This window comes from Heptranchias perlo, chromosome 10 (assembly GCF_035084215.1).
Source record: "Heptranchias perlo isolate sHepPer1 chromosome 10, sHepPer1.hap1, whole genome shotgun sequence".
NCBI lineage: Eukaryota > Metazoa > Chordata > Chondrichthyes > Hexanchiformes > Hexanchidae > Heptranchias > Heptranchias perlo.
The window spans coordinates 44,234,705-44,256,771 of NC_090334.1; the positions used below are offsets into that span (position 1 = coordinate 44,234,705).

At 42.5% G+C, this 22,067-nt stretch overlaps 1 protein-coding gene across 5 annotated transcripts in view; it reads right to left on the bottom strand.

Annotated features, from left to right (window-relative positions):
- The window catches only part of ktn1 (kinectin 1), a 142,546-nt gene that overhangs the window by 105,201 nt on the left and 15,278 nt on the right, over positions 1–22,067 (bottom strand). For 4 of the 5 annotated variants that reach the window (XM_067991568.1, XM_067991572.1, XM_067991571.1 and 1 more), the window contains exon 2: positions 18,176–18,280. The exons of the other annotated variant lie outside the window; for it this stretch is intronic. The gene's annotated coding sequence lies outside the window, so the exon portion shown is untranslated. The remainder of the gene's footprint in view (positions 1–18,175; positions 18,281–22,067) is intronic. 5 annotated transcript variants of the gene reach the window in all.

The window sequence follows — 22,067 nt, forward strand, 5'->3', positions numbered from 1 at the left end:
TACCCCACAAATACAGCAACGTTATGTCATTCAATGCATTTCATTGGTGAGGTCAACAGTGAGATGCTACTTTTGCGAAGCTAACAGCAAAGCGACGCAACTCGGAAAGCAACTTTTGGATATTTCAGTTTAACTGCACACCTGCCCCTAGCCTGAAATTGCTGTACCATTTGCGCATAAATAACTGGGTGCACCATTAGCCTCACCGTTATACTGACAGCAAAATCTGGGCCAATGATTTTTCCTTCTAAAGAGAGATATTTAATTGGGAAGTTTTTGCTTCAGATTTTGTAACACCAGGGTAAGTGTTTGGTTAGAAGAACTGCAGTGCAGAGTGTAATCCAATAATCAGCTCAACAGTGGAAACTAGCAAAAGTTTTTTTAAAAAGTGACAAAGTATTAGCTTTAAGTTAGAAAAAGATTACCAACCACAAAAAAAGTTAGACAATTCATGGAAGATGTAATGGAGACTGAAGACAGTTCCCAGCAGGAAGACTGAACTGTTTTGATAAAGGTTTGTTGTCCCATCTAGAAAAACATTAGATTGCTTTCTAAACTGCAAAAGGCTATCTTTGCCAATCATATACTTAAAAATTGCCAAAGCTGAATGCACTGTCATGCTATGCTAAATTAAACCCAGTTGCAGCTGAAACGACAATATTGCATTAAGAGAACCCAGCCAATGCTGTGCTGTTATAATTCAGAAACCAAATTATTGGGTGGGTTGTGATCATTGCGTTGATAATTACAATACAAATGGACCTCTCACAAAAACAGACATCTGCAAAAAACGGACTCTTATTGACAGTCCCAAATAACTTACATTGTAATAGATACAAGCTGCACCTTGAAACCAAGGACATTCACAAATTATGAACTATGGACAGCCTTCAATGCACCAAGTCTATTTACAACTTAAAACACGGGACACGCAGGTAAGCGCGAAGTGGCAACAGGTGAAAGAAATGGCTTTTGTGGAATGGCGATGTCTTCACCCAGCACCCATAGTGGCAGAGAAACTACTCTATCTCTGGGATTGAATGCTTGCAAGGCTCTATCCCGGGGACAGACTGGTTTCTCTGCCACTATGGATGCTAGGTAAAAAAATTCCCCACTCCACTAAGTCGGGAACTGCATCAGGCAACACAACATCTCACTCCACCAGTAAGTCAGGTACTGATGAGCTGCTGATAACCCCCTACCACTTCCCAGGACATCAAACATTATTAGCTGCCGCACACGGAGGGAGGGGGGGGGGTCCTGGGCAGGGGCCTGCAGGACATTAATTTCCCCCCCCCGCCAAATTTGGCACTCCAGCTCTAGAGCAGCCACCTTGTCCTGTGCAGGCTGCCAACATAGATCCCAGGATCAGGGCATTCCTCTCAAAATAAAAAGGACCTCGGGGTGGCAATGAACTTGGAAACAAAAACAGAACTGAAGTCACATCCGGCTGGCAGGGCTCCAGAATTAGGCACAATCCCAGGTGAGGATGAAAAAGAAGAAACACTGAAGGAGATACAGCCAATCTGGAGATATTTGGCTCATCTGGTTTATTGTACATACAATCACCATTTTGAAGAATAAGGACACCTGATGCAAGTCCGTTAGGTGTCCCTAATTTTACAGGTTTCACTGTATATTGTCTGTGCAGAAGTAACAAAACGTTATTAGTTTGTCAAAAATTGTGTTCTATTTAGTCCTGAATATGTTGCATGAGCTAAATTTAAACCAATAATGTACTGTATGCCCACTGATTGAAATAAAGATTGAGCTGTAGTTAGTCAAATTGCACAGGCATCACAACAAAAGCAGCACAGAAACCTAACCCCTCCCCACAAAAAGAACGAGGTTTGCATGTACATTTAAACTTTCAACGTAAATGATATTGAACATGGTATGACAAATACAAAACTAACCTTGACCTTTCAAAATAAGTTTTGAAACTCCGTTATTTTTTTTTTAAAAAGAGTACTTATTGAAATTTTAACAGCATTAGCATCTTAAATTTATAATAGCTTTAACATGGCAAAATATTCCAAGGTGCTTCATAGTATGGATTCTCACCAAAGCAGGACCAGAAGGAGACAGTGGTGCTGACCAAAACAATTCAAGTAAGTTTTGCAAAGGTTTTAGAAAGCAGAGGAGGATTAAGCAAGGGAGGGGGGTTTTGGAGAAACATCACTGAAGGTTTTGCCACCCATGGCATCATGTAGGAAGGACACAGTAGACCAAGGTAGAATAAGGCTAGAGGAAGTTACAAAAGGTATGGTGGAGATAGGCCAGGGTTGAAGGGGATTGCAGAGGTACAGAAGCAAGACCATGGATGGATCTGTAGATGAGGACAAGGATTTTTTAAGTCAATGCACAGAAATGGGGAGGCAATGAAAGTCAAGGAGGATAGAGATGATAGATGAGCAGGACTGCATGTGGCATTATGGTGCATGTTTGCAAGAGGTAGCAGCAGGGGTGGGAGACCACAATAGATCTGAGGGTAGCAACTACATCAAAATAAAAAAAAATTGTTTTCTAAGAGGACCAACAGTAGACAAGGTCAATGCAAAGGATAAGCTATACATGGACTTTCGATAAGGTGCCACATAAGAGATTCATGTCAATAACTGGAGAAAAAGTGCAAAATGACAGCATGAGCAACAGATGGAATGAATTTCCAGGTGTGGAAGTGGAGAGAGAAGAGATCTGGAATAATTTAATTGCAGCATCCAGCTATCTTGAGGGTGTGGCAGGGGGAGAAAAAACTGTAGGTTCCTTCTGGATGATCAGTGAGGGGCCAGCTTTGATCATATCTATCTTAACATTTTGTTAAGTGCAAATTTCAGTGAAGTGAATTTCACTTTTATTCTTTCAGAATTATTACTGGCAAAGTTCAAATGGCAACAAGTACCACTGTATTACAAGCTTGCATTAATTTTTCTATTTTGATCAAAACTTTAAAAATTATGGCGTACCCAAATACCTAGCAAAACAGTTTACCCACACAGCAGTTCTCTAAAATTAAAGCATGTGTTGTGAAAATACATCACCAAAATATTAAGTTTGAGAGTATTTAAGGAGCTTCATTAGATTGGAAATTTATACTTAAACCATCTACACAGAGCCCAACAAAACAAGTGTAAAAAGCTTCAGGCACTAGTGGGGTTATTGAAGTCCCATATTTCTTTGCAACAACTGCACATGCATCATTACCCCAATATTCCAACAAAACTGGTTAGCTTGCTTTATTTTGATTTCTCAATTGGTTTTGACAGCTGTCACCTTCATGAGATTAGGCAAACCTAAACTCTGCTTTAATACAAACTGTCTTTGCCATGCACAGTGCTGGTGTCATGCTCCAACAGCCCTCTCTGCAACCATTAGCACTTAATAGGCAATACGTGAGACAAGCAGATGTATCAAGTCAAACACCTTAAAAGCATAAAAGAGTTAACCATAATATGCACATAGAAAAGTTGCAAAAATAGAATTAGCTCCTTCTGCTCTTTACTCAATTAAACAGATCTAATCATATATTTGTTGAACACAGTATTCAGGGCATTCAAATTGCTCTCCAAGTTAATGCTTCCCATTCAGCACATGGTGTGGGGGGGGGGGGGGTCCATCAGTAGTTCAAAATATAGATTGCCCAGTCAATGATACTTCATCATCATTTCCTCCAACATGCAGAAGATCCTACAATGAAATCAAACTCAAACCGAAACTGTCAGATAGGATCATAGAAAGGTTACAGCACGGAAGGAGGCCATTCGGCCCATCGAGTCCATGCCAGCTCTATGCAAGAACAATCCAGCTAGTCTCACTCCCCCGTCCTACCCCCGTACCCCTGCAATTTTTTTTCCCTTGCAAGTACTTATCCAGTTCATTTTTGAAGGCCATGATTGAATCTTTCTCCACCAGCACCTCAGGCAGTGCATTCCAGATCCTAACCACTCGCTGTGTAACATTTTTCATGTCACCTTTCTTTTGCAATCACCTTAAATCTATGTCCTCGAGCCTTCCGCCAATGGGAACAGTTTCTCTATTTACACCCTTCATGATTTTGAATACCTCTATCAAACCTCCTCACAACGGTCACTGTTCCAAGGAGAACACCACCAGCTTCTCCATTCTATCCATGTAACTAAAGTCCCTCATACCTGGAATCATTCTAGTAAATCACTTCTACACCCTCTCTAAGCATTTTACATCTTTCCTAAAGTGCGGTGCCCAGAACTGGACACAACTCCAGTTGTGGCCAAACCAGTGTTTTATAAAGGTTCATCATGACTTCCATACTTTTGAACTCTATGCCTCTATTTATAAAGCCCAGGATCCTGTATGATTTCTCAATCTGCCCTGCCATCTTCAACAATTTGTCCACATATACCCCCAGATCTCTCTGTTCCTGTACCCTCTAGTTTATATTGCCTCTCCTTATTCTTCCTACCAAAATGTATCACTTCGCTTTTTTCTGCATTAAATTTCATCTGCCACGTATCCACCGATGCCACCAGCCTGTCTATATCCTCTTGAAGCCTATCACTGTCCTTCTTGCTGTTTACTACCCTTCCAAGTTTTGTGTCGTCTGCAAATTTTGAAATTGTGCCCTGTACACCCAAGTCCAAGTCATTAATATATATCAAGAAAAGCAGTGGTCCCAGCACTGACGCCTCGGGAACACCACTGTAGACCTCCCTCCAGTCCGAAAAAAAACGTTCACCGCTACCGTTTCCTGTCCTTTAGCCAATTCTGTATCCATGTTGCTATTGCCCCCTTATTCCATGGGCCACAATCTCTACCGCGCAGCACTTTATCAAACGCCTGTTGAAAATCCGTATACACCACATCAACTGCATTGCCTTCATCTACCCTCTGTTACCTCATCGAAAGACTGTTGGGGGGTTAGTAAAACATGATTTGCCTTTAACAAATCCGTGCTGGATTTCCCTAATCAATCCACCCTTGTCCAAGTGATTGTTAATTCTGTCCTGGATTATCGTTTCTAAAAGTTTCCCCACCATTGAGGTTAATCTGACTGGCCTGTAGTTGCTGGGTTTATCCTTACACCCTTTTCTAAACAAGGGTGTAACATTTGCAATTCGCATCCTCTAGCACCACCCCCTATCTATGGATGTTTGGAAGATTATGGCCAGTAACTCTGCAATTTCCACCCTTACTTCCCTCAGCAACTTAGGATGCACCCCATCCTGACTGGGTGACTTATCTACGTTAAGTACAGCTAGCCTTTCAAGTACCTCCATCAACTACATCTTCCTTTACTGAGTCTCTGGCAGCATCTTCTTCCTTGGTAAAGACAGATGCAAACTATTTAGTACCTCAGCCATCCCCTCTGCCTCCATGAGTAGATCTCCTTTATGGTCCTTAATCGGCCCCACCCCTCCTCTTGCTACCTGTTTACATGCCTGTAGAAGATATTTGGATTCCCTTTTATCTTGGCCACCAGTCTATTCTCATACTGTCTTTGTTCCTCATTTCCTTTTTCACTTCCCTTCTGAACTTTCTATATTCTGCCTGGTTCTCACTTGTATTATCAACCTGACATCTGTCATACGCCCCTTTTTCCCTTCCACCATACTCACTATCTCTTGTCATCCAGGGAGTTCTGTCTTTAGTTGCCCTACCTTTCTGCCTCAGACTGAATCCATACCATCTCCTCCTTAAAGGCCACCCCACTGTTCAATTACAGTTTTGCCAGCCAATCCTTGATTCCAATTTACCCGGGCCAGATTGGTTCTCATCCCATTGAAATTGGCCCTCCTCCTATTGAGTATTTTTACTTTAGAGTGGTCCTTGTCCTTTTCCATAGCTATTCCAAACCTTCAGATACTATGATCGTTGCTCCCTAAATGCTCCCCCACTGACACTCCACCTCATTCCCGAGAATGAAGTCCAGCAATGCCTCCTTCCTCGTTGGGCCAGAAACATACTAGTTAAGAAAGTTATCCTAAACACATTTCAAAAATTCCACCCCCTCTTTACCCCTTATATTATTGTTATCCCTGTCTATATTAAGATAGTTGAAGTCCCCAGCTATCACTACTCTATAGCTTTTGCATCTCTAATTTCCCTGCAAATTTGCTCCACTAGTTGGTGGCCTATAGAATACTCCCAGTAGTGTAATGGCACCTCTTATTTCTTAACTCTAACCAAATAGGTTCTGTCCTTGATCCCTCCAGGACATCCTCTCTCCAGTACTGCAATGCATCAACACTATAGTCAAATGAATTACTGCCATTTAGGAACTACTAGGTAGATCTCCTACCTTACAGAAACTTGTGTATATGAATTACAACCTCAATATTTCTAGTACTATACTTATGCAAAGATTTCATTACAAAAATAGGGATAGGTAAACTTTTGCTGATAAATACACCAATATGAGCACAAAGATGAGCATTATGAAGAAGGGCTGAAGGAAAGCAAAATGTGACCTGATCGGTTTTGATAGGCTATCTTGCTACATTGCTCCTTTAAGCAAATTTAAATCAGATGCTTTGAAATCCAATACAACAGGGGTGACAAAACTGGAACTGCAGCTGGATGCTGCAACTTTGAGGGTGCAGCAGGAGGAGAACTGTAGGTTCTTTCTGATCAGTGAAGATGGGCCAGCTTTGCTCATTATATCTATCTCAAGTAGAACAGTTTGTCACACTGACGTGTTATGCGTCAAAATTTCTTGCATCATATATCTGTCGCCACGGTTAAAATATTTGCTTGTTTATTTTAAAATGTTGCGTGTCAGTGTACAGTTTAATTTTTGAGCTTTGCAAGGTTAGCCATCATGGAAGAGATATTTTCAAAATCCAGGTTTGCTGACTCAAGTAATACATTTCCAGAATTTCTTAGCAACATACCGTCTTAGGTGCTACAAAAGATTGGCAAGTTATATGGTATTGTGAAACCAAAACATTCCAGGAGGATTACTTGCAAAAGGTAAAGCTGATTCAACATCTCAGCTCTGTTCACCTAGTATATATAAGCCTCAAAGGTCAAGTACAACAAGCTTTGAGATTTAAAGTATTCCTGTATCAGTTCTAAACTGGTTTAAAATAGCTCAATTTGGATTATATAAATAACACATATTACACCTCATTATTTGGGGTGGCAGAACATAGCTTGCAATTATTCACATTCAAGGGTTTGATTCGACCATTAGAGGCACCAAGCACAAGATAAATTCTCTCTGTGGAGCTTGGTGGGGTTGGGGGGGGAAAAAAAAGAAAAAAAAATCAATAGCGCCAATGATGGTCTAGGTCAGTAAAAGGAAACAAAAAATTGCCCAATCACAGTATATGAACATTCTTTTCCTCTTCCCCAGTTTGTACTAAAGGGGAAAAAAATCAAAAATTATTTTTAACTTTCAACAAGACTATCTGCCCTTGTCAAAATGGTGTAAGTGGCAAACTCAATATGTGGTGCGGTACTGACACACTCAGAAGAGTTGGGAAGTCAGAAGTTTGTGGACATCAGAACAGAGAAGAATTGAGAAAGTCAAGAGTGGCACATGCTCTGACTGTCTTAGAGACAAATTATAAATCCAGGCTAGAGGATTTGGTTTATCCCCTCAGGGGTGCACTGGTTGTCCATTCAGTGCCTCTAAATTTCCTTCAAACCTCCCGATTATAATACCACCTGACTGCTTGCTTACTGTGCTATTGTTCATGCTGGCTTGTGCTTAACACACACATCATGGTTATTTGAGTCTGTGTTCAATAGTCACGACACTGCACGCGAACAAAGGCCCCGCGGCCCAATACGTAAAAGTAACCTCCCAGATCAAGTTCTCCAGCGTAGCGTAAATTTCTTTAAAATAGTAAACCAAGGTGCCCACTCCTGATTAGGATCCAGCAATTCTTGCTGAAAGAGTTAATATGTGGACACGGGTAAGGAACAGAATTGCGTTTAACTGTGATGGTTTGGAGTCAAAATGACTGACAATTCCTAGGTTCACACATGAATTGCTGCTTAGTAGTACAACAGGACTCACCACATTCAGGAAGTGTGCATTAACAGATGGGGAAAATGGGAAATAAAGTAACAGCCAGCTATAATATGAATGTTTCAAAAGAATGTCATCAAGTATCATCTGTCTCATGTTTGTTCTCATGAGCCAATGTTATACCATTTGCATGGTAGAAAACACGGCTGAACATTTCCTAACAGTCAGCTACTTTCACCCTTCATCATAAATTCTTTCACTGGTGCAATATCACGAGCACAGTCTGCATAAGCAACAGGTGTACACACACTCACGGGACAATCACATTCTACTTCTAGCTCACTATCACCACACTCATCTGTTTATCAGTGCAATGATTACCCAACTCTCTGGTTCAAAGTCACATGGACAATCAATGTCCACATACAGATCTGCTGAATAGATTAACAGAACTCTGGTAGCTTGATTCACGAGTTCAAACAACTCACAATTGTCATGTACAATCTCAGGGGCACAGTCATCTTCAACATCAACTTTGAATCTCCGAAGCACTGAATGATGGCTTGTGATCCAATACTTGCTTAATTCAGTGAAGCATCTTCATTTGTGCCATCTGGGAAGTAAAGGCCACAACAGAAACTTTCTGCAAACAGTCCTCACACACTTCATAATGCCTTGGTCCAATGGCTGAAGTTTTTAAGGGCTGATGAAAAATTTGAATATGTTCTGAGGTTTACATGTCACTGTTAGAGAGGCAAATCAACATCACCAGTGATACGAAATTTTTGTACTTTTGGCTAACCATTTTCTGTTGAACTTCTTCAGAAGGCAAATCATGGCAGCACAGCTCGCACCCATGATATGCTCCTCCTGCACTATGTGGGAAGTCATGGACACTACCAGTGTCCCTGGCGACCATGTGTGCAGGAAGTGTGTCCAGCTGCAGCTACTGGCTAACCGTATTTCGGAGCTGGAGCTGCGGGTGGATTCACTGTGGAGCATCCGCGATGCTGAGACTATCGTGGATAGCACGTTCAGTGAGGTGGTCACAGTGAGGTAAAGATTAAGCAGGAAGAAAGGAAATGGGTGACTGCCAGGCAGAGTAAAAGGACTAGGCAGGTAGAGCAGGAGTCCCCTGGGGCCATCTCCCTCTCAAACAGATATTCTGCTTTGGATACTGTTGGGGGAAGATGGCTTATCAGGGGAAAGCAGAAAGAGCCAAGTTCGGGGCACCACGGGTGGCTCTGCTGCACAGGAGGGGAGGAAGAAGAGTGGCAGAGCTATAGTGATAGGGGATTCAATTGTAAGGGGAACAGATAGGCGTTTCTGCGGCCGCAAACGTGACTCCAGGATGGCATGTTGCCTCCCTGGTGCTAGGGTCAAGGATGTCACGGAGCAGCTGCAGGGCATTCCGGAGGGGAAGGGTGAACAGCCAGTAGTCATGGTCCATATTGGTACCAACGACATAGGTAAAAAAAGGGATGAGGTACTGCAAGGTGAATTTAAGGAGTTAGGAGATAAATTAAAAAGCAGGACTTCAAAAGGTAGTGATCTCAGGATTACTACCAGTGCCACGTGCTAGTGAGTATAGGAACAGGAGAATAGACAGGATGAATGCGTGGCTGCAGGGATGGTGTAGGAGGGAGGGATTTAGATTCCTGGGACATTGGGACCGGTTCTGGGGAAGTTGGGACCTGTACAAGCGGGACGGGTTACACCAGAGCAGGACCGGGAACAATGTCCTCGCGGGGGTGTTTGCTAGTGCTGTTGGGGAAAGTTTTAAACTAGAGTGACAGGGGGATGGGAACCTGAGCGGGGAGTCAGAAGGGAATAAAGTTGAGAGCAGCAAGAGAGGGGAAGACCCAGTGGAAATCTACAATACAAATAGTACAAACAGTTGTTCAAGAACAAGTGAAAGGGAAAAGCGTAGAGCAGCAGAAAGTGTACTTTAGGCACAACAGATAAAATAAAAACTAGAAGGCATAAGGCAATTAACCCAGCATCAAAGCTGAAGGTCAGGCTAGGATGTGTGGCCCAACTAAGAGTTCCATATAGAAATGCACAGAGTATAAGGAATAAATTAAATGAACTACAGGTTCAAATTCAAATTGGAGGGTATAACATGGAGGGTATATAGAAGCCCTGGCAGCAGCTCTGAAGTGCTAGATTGTATAAATGCACAGTACAAGAGTGTAACAAAGGCATAGTGGTTTTAATGGAGGACTTTAACCTTCACATAGATTGGGAAAAGCAGACTACCAACTGTCAGAAAGGTAGTGAATTTCTTGTGTCAGGGATAGTTTTCTACAGCAGTATGTCCTGGAGGCAACAAGGGGGCAAGCCATACTAGATTTAGTTAACAGCTTAACTATGCGTGAACATCTATCCAATAGTGATCATAACATGATCGAGTTCAACGTAGTGTTTGAAAGGGAAAAAAGTGAATCAGCTGCTAAGATTCTAGACTTGGGTAAGGCTGACTTCAATGGGATGAGACAGAGACTGTCCACAGTAAACTGGGCAAATCTGTTAATGGGTAAAACGACTGATGATCAGTGGGAAATGTTTAAAGAAACATTTAACGTGATACGGAATCGGTTTATACCCCTGAGGGGCAAGAACTCTACTTGCCAAAAAAAACAGCCATGGACAACTAAAGAGGTAAGGGACAGTATAAGACATAAGGAAAGGGCATACAAAAAGGCAAAAAATGGCACAGATCCTGGCGAATGGGAAAGATACAAAGATCAACAAAGGGTCACAAAACAGATAGTAAGGGCTACAAAAAGAGAGTATGAAAAGAAACTCGTAAGGGATATCAAAACCAATACAAAGAACTTTTATAGTTATATTAGGAAAAAGAGGGTGGTCAGGAGCAGTGTTGGCCCCTTAAAAACTGAAAGTGGGGATATTGTCATTGACAATGGGGAAATGGCAGACATGTTGAACAATTACTTTGCGTCAGTATTTACAGTAGAAAAAGAGGATAGCATGCCGGAAATCCCAAGAAAACTATTATTGAATCGGGGACAGGGATTCGATAAAATTAACATAGGTAAAGCAACAGTAATGAAGAAAATAATAGCACTAAAGAGTGACAAATCCCTCGGACCAGATGGTTTCCATCCCAGGGTTTTAAAAGGAAGTAGGTGAGCAGATTGCAGATGCCCTAACTACAATCTTTCAAAGTTCTCTAGATTCAGGAACTGTCCCTCCAGATTGGAAAATTGCACGTCACTCTGCTTTTTAAGAAAGGAGAGAGAGGGAAACCAGGGAATTATAGACCAGTTAGCCTAACATCTGTTGTGGAGAAAATGCTGGAGTCTATAATTAAGGATAGGGTGACTGAACAACGAGAATTTTCAGTTAAATCAGAGACAGCCAGCATGGATTTGTGAAAGGTAGGTCGTGCCTGACAAACCTGATTGAATTTTTTGAAGGGGTGACTAAAGTAGTGGTCGGGGGAATGTCAATGGATGTTATTTATATGGACTTCCAGATGGCATTTGATAAGGTCCCACATAAGAGACTGTTAGCTAAGATAGAAGCCCATGGAATTGAGGGAAAAAGACGGACTTGGTTAGGAAGTTGGCTGAGCAAAAGGCGACAGAGAGTAGGGATAATGGAAAGGTACTCACATTGGCAGGATGTGACGAGTGGAGTCCCGCAGGGATCTGTCTTGGGGCCTCAATTATTCACAATATTTATTAACGACTTAGATGAAGGCATAGAAAGTCTCATATCTAAGTTTGCCGATGACACAAAGATTGGTGGCATTGTAAGCAGTGTAGATGAAAACAAAATTACAAAGTGATATTGATAGATTAGGTGAATGGGCAAAACTGTGGCAAATGGAATTCAATGTAGACAAATGTGAGGTCATCCACTTTGGATCAAAAAAGGATAGAACAGGGTACTTTCTAAATGGTAAAAAGTTAAAAACAGTGGATGTCCAAAGGGACTTAGGGGTTCAGGTACATAGATCATTGAAGTGTCATGAACAGGTGCGGAAAATAATCAAGAAGGCTAACAGAATGCTGGCCTTTATATCTAGAGGACTAAAGTACAAGGGGGCAGAAGTTATGCTGCAGCTATACAAAACCCTGGTTAGACCGCACCTGGAATACTGTGAGCAGTTCTGGGCACCGGACCTTCGGAAGGACATATTGGCCTTGGAGGGAGTGCAGCGTAGGTTTACTAGAATGATACCCGGACTTCAAGGGTTAAGTTACGAGGAGAGATTACACAAATTGGGGTTGTATTCTCTAGCGTTTCGAAGGTTAAGGGGTGATCTGATCGAAGTTTATAAGATATTAAGGGGAACAAATAGGGTGGATAGAGAGAAACTATTTCCGCTGGTTGGGGATTTTAGGAGTAGGGGGCACAGTCTAAAAATTAGAGCCAGACCTTTCAGGAGTGAGATTAGAAAACATTTCTACGCACAACGGGTGGTAGAAGTTTGGAACTCTTCTAGCTCAATCGCTAAATTTAAATCTGAGACAGATAGCTTTTTGGCAAAGGTATTAAGGGATATGGGCCAAAGGCGGGTATATGGCGTTAGATCACAGATCAGCCATGATCTTATCAAATGGTGGAGCAGGCACGAGGGGCTGAATGGCCTACTCCTGTTCCTATGTTCCTAAACTGGATGATTGGAGAAGAAGGTGTTCAAGTGCAATACATGACTGGAATTTTTTTTTTGGGGGGGGGGGGGGGGGGGGGTACAATTTTTTGTAGCAGCAAGGATTCTTGTATTTTCCAAAGACCGGTTCCTTCTTTTCTCCTGAAGCATTACGTAAAAAATGCGACCAATAGTTTTCTTCTGCCTTCTGCGGTATTCCGCTTTGAAAGGCATGTTTTATTTAAGGAGTGTGCATTAACGTAGAAAAAAACATCACAAGGAAAAAAATTGAACACTGAACCACAGTAATATTAGGAGGATTGGCAAAAAGATTGGTCAAAGAAGTGGGTTTTTAAAAAGGTCTTAAAAAGGAGAGGGAGATGGAGTGGTTTAAGAAGGGGAATTCCTGAGCATGATGCCTAGGCAGCTGAAGATCCACCAACGATGAGGTAAAGGGGGAAGTGTACAAGAGGTCAGAGTCAGATGAACAGAAAGTACTGTGTGGAGGGCTCAAACAGGTTACATAGATAGGAAGAGGTAAGGGCATAAGGGAATTTAAACACAAAGATTGAATTAGCAGGAGGTAAATCAGCAAGCGCAGGGGTGATGGCTGAACGTGAATTGGTTTGAGATAGGATACAGGCAGATCAGTTTCATCCATTTTGAAGATATTACATGGATCATAGCCACTTACTACCGATAAAAAATTCTTTCATTCAGTCATAACATCCTTTGCTCCATCTGTACTCTCCCAACTCACCGGTATCAAAGAAGTGTTACTTTTTTTAAAAAACAAACTAATTGTGTTAAGCTTTGAATTCTGTTTCTTACCTGCTATGGAGATTACATTAATGATCCCCACATCAGATCTTCTTGAACCTAGCAATCTGGAGCTATTTCCAAACCACCTTAAAATCTCATTATCGGTAAGTCAGAAGCTTTGTTTGAGATTGTTACCCTGTTTCCTCAGATATTGAATGAATCATATCTCAACTGCCATATTTGTATCCATCTACATTAGAAATGTTCCACAAATGGTCGGCTGTTCATTCCATATCCACACGTTCAATAACAAAGACGATCTGCAACTGCCAACTTAATCCAGGTTTTCTTGGTGATGGGCTTTCTTTTGTTCCTCCAAAACACAGTAGCATGCTATTTCTGCTACACATCCTCCAGGTATCTACACGACTCAAAGTGAGGTTTCTTTTAAAAATTATAGAAAATAATGTTGGATTAACACTAAAGACTGTCCATCATTTAAGAAGTTTTGACTTTGTACATATTAGTGAGTGAGCACTGGCTTAATCTTGTAAATTTACAATAAAGAAATTCTTACCACATCAACTGTAGTTTGCATTTTTTTTTTAAAAACTGAAACCATTCTGGGAATACCTCACCTTAAAAAATCTGTAATCCATATTCTCCAGTCCTGCTCAATTTCTTGACTGTCAATTTGTAATGGAGCTGCCCCAGAAGTTAAGTGTAGCACTTATCAAAAGATTTTTAAATGTATGGCCCTCAATGTAAAACAGTATAAACAGCCAGTTTTGGTTGTTTGCATAACATACAAAGGCAGCAAGATACTGCAGCTGCCTAAAACATGTTACCACATCACCATAATGGAGCTTTCATTAAGGCTTGCTTCCACTTTCATATGACATCTCCAATTTCAAGTAAATATCTCAATGACAATGTCATAAAAATCAAAGGTTGCAGCATGGAAGGAGGCTATTCGGCCCATCGAGACCCTGCTGGCTCTCTGCAAGAGCAATCCAGCTTGTCCCACTCCCCCACCCTATAACCGTAGCCCTGCAAATTTTTTCCCTACATGTACTTATCCAGTTCCTTTTGTAATCCACGATTGAATCTGCCTCCACCACCCCCTCAACCAGTGCATACCAGATCACAATAACTCGGTGTAAAAAAGTTTCTCATATCACCTTTGGTTCTTTTGCCAATCACCTTAAATCCATGTCTTTTGGTCTTGACCCCACCGACAATGGGAACAGTTTCTCTCTATCTACTCTGTCTAGACCCTTCCTGATTTTGAATACCTCTATCAAATCTCTTCTCAACCTTCTCTGTTCCAACGAGAACAAGCCCAGCTTCTCCAGTCTATGCACGTAACGGAAGTCCCTCATCCCTGGATTCTAGTAAATCTCTTCTGCACCCTCTCCAAGGCCTTCACATCTTTCCTAAAGTGCAGTGCTCAGAACTGGACATAATACTCCAGTCGTGGTCGAACCAGTGTTTTATAAAAGGTTCATCATGACTTCTTTGCTTTTGTACTTTATGCCTCTATTTACAAAGCCCAGGCTCCTGTATGCTTTTTTAAACTGTTTTCTCAACCTGCCCTGCCACCTTCAACGATTTGTGCACATATACCCCCAGATCACTCTGTTCCTGCACCCCTTTTAGAACTGTACCCTTTAGTTTATATTGCTTCTCCTCGTTCTTCCTACCGAAATGTATCACTTCACACTTTTCTGCACAGAATTTCATCTGCCACGTGTCCGCCCATTCCACCAGCCTGCATACATCCTCTTGAAGTCTCACTATCCTCCTCATTGTTTGCTACCCTTCCAAATTTTGTGTCATGTGCAAATTTTGAAATTGTGCCCTGTACACCCAAGTCCAAGACATTTATATCAAAAAAAGCAAATGGTCCTAGTACCAACCTCTGGGGGACACCACTGTATACCTCCATCCAGTCTGAAAAACAACCGGTTGCCACTACTCTTTCCTATTACAGAGCCAATTTTGCCCCCTTTATTCCATGGGCTTCAACTTTGATGACAAGTCTATTATGCGGCACTTTATCATCAAGTGCCTTTTGGAAGTCCATACACGCCACATCAACCCTCTTTGATCCTCTCTGTTACCTCATCAAAAAACTCAATCAAGTTGGTTAAACATGATTTGCCTTTAACAAATCCGTGCTGGCTTTCCTTTATTAATCCACACTTGTCCAAGAGACTTAATTTTGTCCTGGATTATCGTTGCTAAAAGTTTCCCCACTACAGAGGTTAAACTGACTGACTTTATCCTTACACCCTTTTTTGAACAAGGCTGTAACATTCGCAATTCTCCGGTCCTCTGGCATGACCCCTGTATTTAAGGAGGATTGGAAGATTATGGCCAGTACCGCTGCAATTTCCACCCTTGCTTCCCTCAGTAACCTAGGATGCATCCCGTCTGGACCGGGTGACTTATCTATTTTAAGTACAGCTAGCTTTTCTTGTATCTCCTCTATCAATTTTTAACCCATCCAGTATCTCAACTACCTCTTCACTTACTGTGATTTTGACGGCATCATCTTACTTGGTAAAGACAGATGCAAAGTACTCATTTAGTACGTCAGACATTTACATGTCTACGGAAGACTTTTGGATTCCCTTTCATGTTAGCCACTAGTCTATTCTCATACTCTCTTTGCCCCTCTTATTTCAGTTTTTGCTTCCTCTCCGAACTTTCTATATTCAGCCTGGTTCTCACTTGTATTATCCAGCTGACATCTGTCATCCGCCCCCTTTTTTCTGCTTCATCTTACTCTCTCTTTTGTTATCCAGGGAGCTCTGGTTTTAGTTGCCCTACCTTCCTCCCTTGTGGGATTGGACCTAGACTATGCCCAAACCATCTCCTCTTTAAAAAGGCCACCCATTGTTCAATGACAGTTTTGCCTACCAATCTTTGATTCCAATTTATCCAGGCCAAATCCAGTCTCATCCCATTGAAAATTGGCCCGCCTCCAATTGAGTATTTTTACTTTGGAGTGGTCCTTGTCCTTTTCCATAGTTAATCTAAATCTTATGATACTATGATCGCTGCTCCCCCACTGACACTTGCTCCACTTAGCCTACCTCATTTCCCAGAACCAGATCCAGCAATGCCTCCTTCCTCATTGGGCCGAAAACATACTGGTCAAGTTTTCCTGAGCACTTGAAAAATTCCTCCCCCTCTTTGTCCTTACACTATTACTATCCCAGTCTATATTGGGAAAGTTGAAGTTCCCCATTATCACTACTCTATGGTTCTTGCACCTCTAATTTCCCTGCAAATTTGCTCCTCCATATCCTTCCCACTAGTTGGTGGCCTATAGAATACCCCCAGTAGTGTAATGACACCTCTATTGTTTCTTAACTCTAACCAAATAATTTCTGTTCTTGACCCCTCCAGGACCACCCCTCTATCCAGCACTGCAATGTTCTCCTTAATCAACTCTGCTGCCACCACCCCCCACCCCATCACCTTTCTTTCCTGAACACCTTGTATCCAGGAATAATTAGTACCTAACCCTGCCCTTTTTTGAGCCAGGTCTCCATTATCACCACAACATCATATTTCCATGTGGCTAATTGTGCCTGCAGCTCACCAACCTTGTTTACTACGCTTCGTGCATTTATACACATGCACTGTAAACCTATCTTAGACTTTCTTAGTCTGATCCCATCTAATATCATACTATTTCTTACTCTAGTGCTATCTGTCTCTCCCAATCTTTTGTGTACCTTGTTTCTCCTTTCCAACACTACATCCTGGTGCCCAATCCCCTGCCAAATAATCCCACACTTTCATTTGTTCCAAATAAAATTCAAGTATAATTTTGCTTGTAAATAAAACCTGATATAAATACCATTCAAATTATCTTCCCAGAATTTCATCCGTGCGTTCAAATTCCATCCACAGCCCTAGTCTCAGGAGAAGTAAAAAGCTGACGGTAATTTTCGTTACAGCAATCTGGTAATTTTTTTTTTGAAATTCAATAAAAATGCATCAATTCTGGCAACCATGATGAAAGTGCATTCCTGGTAGAAACACATGACAGAAAAAACCTACATGGAAATATTTTGGAAGCTTACTGTAGTCAATAAGCCTGTAAGTATAAAATAATTGCAAAATATGCATCAAGAATGACAAGGACCGTCCAGTGGGCAGGTGCTCTAATACATTGCACCATGAAGTAGTGCGATTCCTCATGTCAAACGCTCAGGTCTTAGACCAGCTCTCCTGTGTCAGAGCAGAGTTAAAAATTAACGAAGCATTTTGGTACAAAAATGCTTCAAGTATGAGCTTTTGTTCAAATAGCAAAAATACTGCATGTTAACTGGTTCACTGCATTAATAGCCAGCATTCCATGGCTGAAATGAATGCTTCCAGAATAGCAAATAAAGGGTTCAAACTTAATATATACTGTAAGTGCACGACAAGCATCAGAACTACCAATAATAGATAATGAGAACAGAACAAAACAAAAACATGAGCAGTACTCAAAAATCCCTGTGCAGAAGAAACTGACTATGGAAACAAACCCCTTTATCTGTAAGGGGGAAGAGAGGATACTCAACACCATGTTCATAATCTGCAGAGCCATGATCCAGATCCAACATTCAAAGTTGGTGCTTCCCATTTCACGAGAGCTACTGTTTGGTTTCAATGGGGATGTAGACAAGAACAATACTAACAACCAACATTTTGCCCCTCTTCATCACTGGCCCTTCCAGTAGCAATCTGCTAAAGTGACAAAAATGGTCAAATATGGTAATTGACAGGAAGGCAAACTGATAAGATAATAGTAGGGAGTTTGGAGTAAAGCCCACCTGCCCGTTTATATCAGCAAGTTTCTTGGTCGAGGTAGAGACAAGTGACGCACGGTAGATCTCATTGGCCCAGATGGTAATCCAGAAGTAATGAACTCAAGTAATCTGTAGCAGCAGTAAAAAGAAAATTAGATTTCTGGACTTGTAAAGTTTATTTAAAAAGCAATACAAGTTTACAAAAATACAATCAAGTTCTTAAACTTAAGTTTTCTTGTCCTCAACGCTTAGCCGGTCAAGCAGTGGGGAGGGGAAATAAAGATCAAGAGTCAATGGTCTCTACTTAAAAATGCTACTGGATAAAAAAGTTAACATTGTTCCATTTTACTCCCAACCAAACACCTCCCCCCCCACCCCACACACTTTTCTGATCACCTCATACCATTCACAAACAAGTATATAACTTCCAAGACTTCCATTGATACCATTGGATGCTGGTTACTAGAGTTCATAGAATCATGGAAAGTTGCGGCACAGAAGGAGGCCATTCAGCCCATCGTGTCCGTGCGGGCCAAAAAAGAGCTATCCAGCTTAATCCCACTTTCCAGCAGTAGGACTGTAGCCCTGTAGAGTAATGTACTTCAAGTGTGCTGCTTTGCCTTGCTTTTCCAAACTTTTCCTGCAGAGCGGTAGTGGACCTGAGAGTAGAAGACTGAGATTGTGGAATAAAAGCAGCAGCAGACCTGCACCAAGAGACAACTACTGTGCGACATCACAGGGACTTAACTCCTGGACCTAAGATAAATAAGAAGCAAAAAGTAATCCAAGTGGGACGTCACCAAGGAAGAGGTAAGTGATTGGCTGGTGAGTATTTTCCTGATGAATTTGTCTAAGGTTAGAGTTTGTGGATTCTCTGGTCTCTGTTGTGTAGTGGGGGACTGCTGTTCAGCAAGGGCCCTTGAGTATACCTTTTTAATTGAAGTGAAATTGGTGGGATTCATTTAATTTGAATTAATTAGTTAAAGGGTAAGTCATGTCAGGACAGCCCAGCCCCGTGTTATGCTCTTCCTGCTCTATGTGGGAAATCAGAGACCCTTCCGGTGTCCCTGACGACCATGTGTGCGGGAAATGTATCCAGCTGCAGCTACTGACAAACCGCATTGCGGCACTGGAGCTGCGGATGGATTCATTAAGGAGCATTCGCGATGCTGAGAACGTCGTGGATAGCACGTTTAGTGAGATGGTCACACCGCAGGTAAAGGTTGTACAGGCAGGAAGTAATTGGGTGACCACCAGGCAGAGTAAGAAGAGCAGGCAGGCAGTGCAGGGGTCCCCTGTGGCCGTCCCCCTCAAACAAATATACCGCTTTGGATATTGTTGAGGGGGATGACTTATCAGGGGAAGGCAGCAGCAGCCAACTTCCTGGCACCAGGGGTAGCTCTGCTGCACAGGCTGGGAGGAAAAAGAGTGGAAGAGCTATAGTGGTAGGGGATTCTATCGTAAGGGGAACAGACAGGCGTTTCTGTGGCCGTAAACGTGACTCCAGGATGGTTTGTTGCCTCCCTGATGCCAGGGTCATGGATGTCACTGAGCGGCTACAGGGCATTCTCAAGGGGGAGGGTGAGCAGGCAGAGGTCGTGGTCCACATTGGGACCAACGACATAGGTAGGAAGGGAGATGAGGTCCTGCATCAAGAATTTAGGGAGCGAGGTAGCAGATTAAAGAGCAGGACCTCAAAGGTTGTAATCTCTGGATTACTCCCAGTGCCACGGGCTAGTGAGTATAGAAATAGAAGGATAGAACAGATGAATGCGTGGCTAAAGAGTTGGTGCAGGAGGGAGGGTTTCAGTTTCCTGGATCACTGGGCCTGCTTCTGGGGAAGGTGGGACTTGTACAAGTCGGACGGGTTGCACCTGAACCAGAGCGGGACAAATATCCTTGCGGGGAGGTTTGCTAGCACTGTTGGGGGGGGGGGGGGTTTAAACTAACTTGGCAGGGGGATGGGATACAGTGGAGCTACAATAGGGGGTGATGTGCAGCCAAATATAGAGAAAAAAACAAGTCAGCTTGGAAGACAGGGCAAATATGTGAGGGCAAGGCTGGATGGCATCTATTTTAATGCAAGGAGTCTTGCGAATAAGGTGGATGAACTGAAGGTGTTGATAAACACATGGGAGTATGATATTGTTGCTGTCAGAGACATGGTTGAGGGAGGGGCAAGACTGGCAGCTCAATATTCCGGGGTACAGAATCTTCAGGCGAGACAGAGGGGGAGGTATAAGAGGAGGGGGGGTCGCAATATTAATTAAAGAATCAATTACTGCCATAAGGAGGGATGATATATTAGCAGGTTCCTCTAATGAGGCCATATGGGTGGAGCTTAAAAACAAAAAGGGGGCAAGCACTTTGATGGGAATGTACTATAGGCCCCCAAACAGTCAGGGGGAGATAGAGGAACAGATATGTAGGCAAATCTCAGAAAATTGTGCAAATAATAGGGTAATAATCATGGGGGATTTCAACTTCCCCAATATTAACTGGGATACTCAGAGTGTAAAAGGCTTAGAGGGTACAAAATTCTTAACGTGCATCCAGGAGAGCTTTTTGAGCCAGCATGTAGAAAGTCCTACAAGAGAGGGGGCGGTACTGGACCTAATTCTAGGGAATGTGGCCGGCCAAGTGGAAGAAGTGCTAGTAGGTGAGCACTTTGGTGACATTGACCATAATTCGGTGAGATTTAAGGTGGTCATGGAAAAGGACAGGGAGGGGCCGGAAATAAAGGTTCTAAATTGGGGGAAGGCCGATTTTAATAGGATAAGGCAGGATCTGGCCAAAATGGACTGGGATCAGCTGCTTGTAGGAAAATCCGCATCGGAGCAATGGGAGTCTTTCAGAAGGGAGATTGAGACCATACAATGGCAACATGTTCCCGTAAAGGTCAAGGGTGGTTCCAAGAACTCCAGGGAACCTTGGATGTCAGGGGATATACGAGAATGGATTAGGAAAAAAAGGAGGGCTTTTGGCAGATACAAAAGGCTAAAGACAGAGGAAGCCCTAGAGGAGTACAAAAAGTGCAGGGGGATACTTAAAAAAGAAATTAGGAGATCAAGGAGGGGCCATGAAATAACACTGGCGAGCAAAATAAAGGAAAATCCTAAGATGTTTTATAAGTATATTAAGGGTAAGAGGATGACTAGGGAAAAAATAGGGTCCATTAGGGACAAAAATGGCAATGTGTGTGTGGAGCCGGCAGATGTAGGAGGGGTTCTAAATGAATTTTTTGCATCTGTTTTCACTATGGAGGACGATGTAGACATAGAAATACGGCAGGGGGACTGTGATATACTCGAACATATTAACATCGAGCGGGAGGAGGTATTGGCGGTTTTTAGCAGGCCTAAAAATGGATAAATCCCCAGGCCCGGACGAAATGTATCCCAGGCTACTGTGTGAGGCAAAGGAGGAGATTGCAGGGGCTCTGACACATATATTCAGAACCTCTCTGGCCACAGGGGATGTGCCAGAGGACTGGAGAACCGCTAATGTAATACCATTATTCAAGAAGGGGAGTAGGGAAAAACCGGGGAACTACAGGCCAGTGAGCCGAATATCAGTGGTAGGAAAATTATTGGAAAAAATTCTGAAGGACAAAATTAGTCTCCACTTGGAGAAGCAAGGATTAATCAGGGATAGTCAACATGGCTTTGTCAAGGGAAGATCATGTCTGACTAATTTGATTGAATTTTTTGAGGGAGGTGACGCAGTGGATGTGGTATACATGGATTTCAGTAAGGCCTTCGATAAAGTCCCCCACAGGAGACTGGTCAAGAAGGTACGAGCCCATGGAATCCAGGGTGCCTTGGCACTTTGGATACTAAACTGGCTTAGTGGCAGAAGGCAGAGGGTGATGGTCGAAGGTTGTTTTTGTGACTGGAAGCCTGTGGCCAGTGGGGTA